Source organism: Simochromis diagramma, unplaced genomic scaffold (assembly GCF_900408965.1).
Source record: "Simochromis diagramma unplaced genomic scaffold, fSimDia1.1 OVJJ01000026.1, whole genome shotgun sequence".
Classification (NCBI taxonomy): domain Eukaryota; kingdom Metazoa; phylum Chordata; class Actinopteri; order Cichliformes; family Cichlidae; genus Simochromis; species Simochromis diagramma.
In genome coordinates, this window is record NW_024386985.1 from 10,494,461 (window position 1) to 10,499,986 (window position 5,526).

Sequence of the window (5,526 nt, forward strand, 5' to 3'; positions counted from 1 at the left end):
TGAAAAAAACAAAAACAAAAACCAGATGCAGATACAGGAAATGTTATTATTAATTTATCTGAGGGATTGGAAACAGAAAAAAACATCTTGTTGCATCAATTTGAACTAAAAAAAACACCTTGTCACAAAGTTCTCATTTAAAAAGCCCCCGAGTACAATTAGCAAACTTCGTGTGGATGCTTAAATGGTTTTAAAAGATGTGCGGTTCACTTTGAATAAGGTTAGCTGCTATAATGCTGCTGAATGAGGTTAGCGCTGCCCTTGTATATCTAAATGGGGTTAGCAATTGCAGCTTGTGCTTTGGTAATCATGACGTTTGTTCTCTGCTGAATGCTAACGTCGATGCTAACCCAGTTTCATCAATGCTAACGCTGTCTTCGAAATCGAATTAATTCACAGGAGGATGTCAACAATAACCCCTAGAGCATGTATGAGAGGGAACAGCTGAATCCTGAGTGTCTTTGCTTCTTTTGACTCTGATACAAATGAAGTCTCGCCTTACAGTGCAGACGTTAAATGTATCCTTATAATTTTCTCCCATTTTACTGAAAATCAGATGCATATTCACTTCACATGCTGCAAAGACTTAAGCTGCTTTTAATCTCTCATATGCATCAAGCATAATGGTTTAGATAAAAGCGACCAGATGTATCAGAGTTAGCATGTGTGTAAAATAATCGGTAGCAAGAACTGCCTTTCCTTATAACAAGAGACTGGATTATAAAATCCAAACCCTTTGAAGTATTAATGTGTGTCTCTGTGTGGTTCTATATACAGCACATACTTGCACATTAGTGTGTCCATCCATGTGCACACACATGCACATGGATACCCTGATGGATTATTTGCTGTGTGCAAAATATCCAACTGCCTCAGCCAATTCTAATGAACCAATTATAGTAAAGTATTTTCCTCCTCTTCAGTTTGATAGTGAGAGTCATATTGTGGATTAAGCTGCTTTACTTTATTGCATCTCATTAACTTTACCCAAACAATGTTTGAAGTTTAAATCAGCTGTTAAAAAGAACATGGCATCAAAGTGAGGCTCAGAACCAAAGTTAACTAGCAAACTGCTACAGGAAACTAGATTTGATATTAAAATCAGAGATCGATGTAAGGGACATGAAAGAGAGTCATCTTTATATAAGTTCGACTATATGCACAAATTTGAGTTTTAGACTTGTAACATGCTAACAAATGAACGATGTTGATGTAGTATATGTGCATCACAAGCCTCAAAGATGCTGCAAAGTGCATAAATACATACAATATGAATACAAATGAATTTTAATATCTATTGTTACCAGTCCTCTCCTCTCCTTTTCTTTGCTTTTTCTTTTTGCGGTTCTTCCTCTTCATAGCGAGCTCTCTTTTTGGTTATAGAAACCTTTCAAGCAATCAATAGTAGACATAATTTCCCGTCATTGTTCACAGAGGGCACACCGTTGGCTTACGGGAGAACTGCTTCCAAGAATGGGTACAGTTCCCCAGCTACTAAATTCCCATGGATGTAGCTTCTGGGTCAGAAGAGTGAAGCTGGGGTAGAAGTACCAGTTGAACCTGTTTCTGATGACCACTTTTCACTTGATTTATAACTCCAGTAAACATTTTCAGAGTTTCGTGGCTTGTTTTAATCCAACATGATGCCCATTTTGCCGGCAGATTGTCTAACGTGTACCCCTCCTTTGCACAATTTCAGCCACCCTCCCAATCCTAAATTAGATAAGCGTTTAAGAAAGTGAATAAACTGGCACATAATGCTCTATTTTTTTTAAACTGTGTTGTTGAACAGATCACGAAGCAGGATATAATTTTGGGTGTGTCTACAGTGCTAGTGTACGAATATGGAGTATCTAGTTTCTCAGAAAGACCAGCATACTTGGTTAACCAAAAAATCACCAACTGTCAATCGAGAGTTGACAAAGGGTTGGGCAATGTTACAGTGGGCTTGTCCATCTTTTACATACAGTCTTTGTCACCACCATAAATTGGTATTTAATTGCATTGAGCATTTCCAACCAGCATGCAGCAACAGGATAATATTTTTATTTAAAAAAACACAAACAGTGCTAGAAATCAGTGAGTACAGTGAGCGTTAGTCATAGTATAATTGATATAAAGTTATAGCTGTTTGTTGGGGCTCTCACAATTTTTGTCAGTGGTATAAGGTGCTGGTATAACAGAGGTCAGATCATGTGTCAGAGCCTTGTATTTTCATCTTTACATATAATCTTCCATTTAAATCAGTAAAACATGAAGTGGGTTTTTTGTATTTATTACTTTAAATAAGACTTCTGGCCTGTGCTCTGTGTTGCTATAGGAACCATAAAGGTCAATAGAAAGTCTTTTGAGTGGGTTTGTGAAGGCTCTGCGTAGGAGACAAATTTACCTGTCTGAACAACAGAGAGACACTCTTTTCTATCACTTTCCTTTTTTTCACATCTCTAGTGTTGTTTTGGTCCCTCCCTCACTATACACCCCTGTTTTTAAGCCTCTCCTCTCCCCTCCCTTCTCCTTAATCCTTCCCCTCACTGGTTTATAGACAGATCTCATCTCCTCTCTTGCACCACACATTGTACTTCAAGAAAGGCGCTCTCATCGACACTGACAGCAATCTAATTGCCATTGCATCCTTATGAATATCTGTGAAGCGTTGTTGTGTGTGTGTATGTGCGCGTGCTCAGTGTTTGCTACCCCAAAGCTATTACCGGAGCTGGTTCCCTGCTACATTGTGTGTTATTTTATAGTGTGTCTTTCATTGTGCACGGGCTGTAGCCAGTACTGCCTCATCAACTTACAGGTCGATAGAGTAGTTCTGAACAGAGGATGTCCGTCAATGATGGGAGGTGAGAGGAGGAGGGAGGAAAAAATGAGCAGGGAGGGTGAGACGGAGAGCAACCTTTCCATATTCAGTTCTCCTGTTGTTGTGTTCTGGCATGTCAAAGAGGAAGCGTTTTATGACTGGATCAGTTAACAGATGGGCATCCCAAATAGCAGCAAGATAAAATTTTGTTGCTCTGTTTTATTAATTTCTACACAAACCACACACAGGCGCACGCTATCGGAGAAAGCAAATCTGGTAAATTCTGCGTGCCGTTTTTAAACATGCACAAGTGTTTACACGTATGCATAAACACAAACTCAGGCATAAACAAATGTCTGCATTCTTGTGTGTGTACATGTTCCACAGAGCCTGATGAGACAGATGGCAAACGACTGGTGGATGAACCAAACTGTCCGTGTTATCTTTAGGTGTAATGGTGCGGTTAATGATTCTGCCTTGCTTGAACGGTATAGAATATTACATAAATTACAATGTATGCACTATCAGTTAGTGTGAGAGACAGAAGAATTTATCTTAGTTTGAGTAGCTGTTCATTAGCCTTCTCTCCTACTCATCAAGCGATACGAGTCGAAATCAGCTAGACAAAGCATCAAAGTTTTGCCCCGAAACTTGTCTGTTGTTAGCCCGACCTGATTGGATTAGCTGGTTATTAGGATGCAGCAATGAGCTTCAAGGCTACGGCATGTTTTGTAACATCTGAAGCTCGTAGTAGATGGATTCAGTTACATGTCCTTGGAGAGACATGCAGTGAGAAAGGCTCACTGACTGTATGTGCGCCAGTGTATTGTGTTGTATTTAGTGCCTGTTTTAGGAGGCTGAGACAGCCAAACCTCCGACAGATTTATTGGTTCTGCACTCTTCTGTCCTCCCCAACAGAAAACGCCATACTGCATCCTCACCTTTGACACTTTTGTCTATTTCTTTCATCTCTGTGTTTACAAAAATCTTACGTGAGCACTATCAAGGGCTATGTCACTTTGTTTGCAGCTACCTCTGCGATTCCCATGAGACTACACAAGGTACTGGGATTATCCCAGCCAGTCTCGCATCACCTGAACCAAGTCATCAGTTACTAATGTGTGTGTGGAAGCTTGTGTGTGTTTGGGGGAGTGCGGGTACACATAGGTTAGATCAATTGTTTAAGAAGATGAGAGGATTCGCCAATATGCCAAGACAATATCTCTGTGGGCATTCATGTATATAGATGTATATGATTGTGGGCTCGTGACTGCAAAGGTGCTGGATTTGTTTAAGAATCAGGCAGAATAAACAAGTCGGTGGATATGCAGGTCCTGATAGTCAAACTGTTCATATTACAATTAAAAAAACAACAAATGCTTAATGGCAAAGCCACCTCCCTGGTTGCAGTTATGTCCCTTGGGGCCAGGGATATAATAATGTGAAATTACGTAAATGCCTAAAATGTGTTAACATGCTTTGGAAATTACTCTTAAAAGCAGCATGTTGAGATTCAAAAGTGGTTCCTCTTTATTACTGATTCAGGAACACAATTACCAGCTGATAATGTTGCAGCACATCACCTCCCTCTCATCAAGAAGGTGATAAGCAAAGATGAAGATTGAGTTCATGTATTTAAAAACAAACATCATTTTTAGAGAACAAAGAAAATGTAAAATTTAGTGTGAATACGACCTATTATATGTTTGCCTTTCATTGTTTCATTGGATGGGAATTATAGAGATGGAGAGAACATGAAAGGCAACTTAAGAATGAAATGAGACACCTAAACAAAGACAAGGAGGCCAAAGTTAAAGTTAACTAAACTTTGTAGTATCTAATAATGTCACTACAAAGCGTGTAGTTATAATGCTTATGGCTGGGACAGTAGAAAGCGTTTTCTGAAACTAATGGGCTATATGGACATAGAAGTATCAGTTATTTAATTGTTTGATTGATTATTACTTTATACCAAATGTCTACTTTTAAAAACATTTTTACAGTATACATGGTTTCTGGTTTCAGCTCCCTCAAATAATTAGGTTTTCCAATTGTGAAATGCTAACATGCAGTAATGAGCTTGAAAACGAAGCAAATCAAAGTAATACTGCCTTATAAAGTAAATCTTTGAAAACTGCAGTGGGCAACCTTGGAGAAATGAAAAAAGTTGCTGAAGGACACGCTCCTTTTGTTCTAAGTCATCGTCCCAAAAATTATTTTTGGTTTGGAAATGAAAAGCTTATTATTGCAGACAAAGCTGCATTTCCCTATGCTGTTCATAGTGTATCGTGTTTTTAACTTTTTCAAATTGTATTTATTTGAATAAACTTATCAAGGAACACAGAGCTTAGCTTACAAAAGGTAATACAGTGGAACCCCGACTTACGAATACCCCATTTAACGAAAAATTAAAGTTACGAAGGCACTTAACGGCAATATTTCTGCACGTGTTACGGCAAAATGCCCACGTAACGAAATCCTCTGGCTCTGATGGGCTGAGCCCAGAATGCCTACAATGCCCACAATGCCTTCCGAATCATGTGACAACCCCCTTGGTGTTTGTACTTGCGCTTTGCTGTTCCACTTGAACTTTGCTGTTCCACTTGAACTTTGCTGTTCCACTTGAACGACGTATTGTTGTTGCAGTTAGCAATTAGCCTATAGCCTATCGTTCACTCAAAAGGAGCGATGGGTGCTTCGACTTACGAAAGACCCTCGGGAAC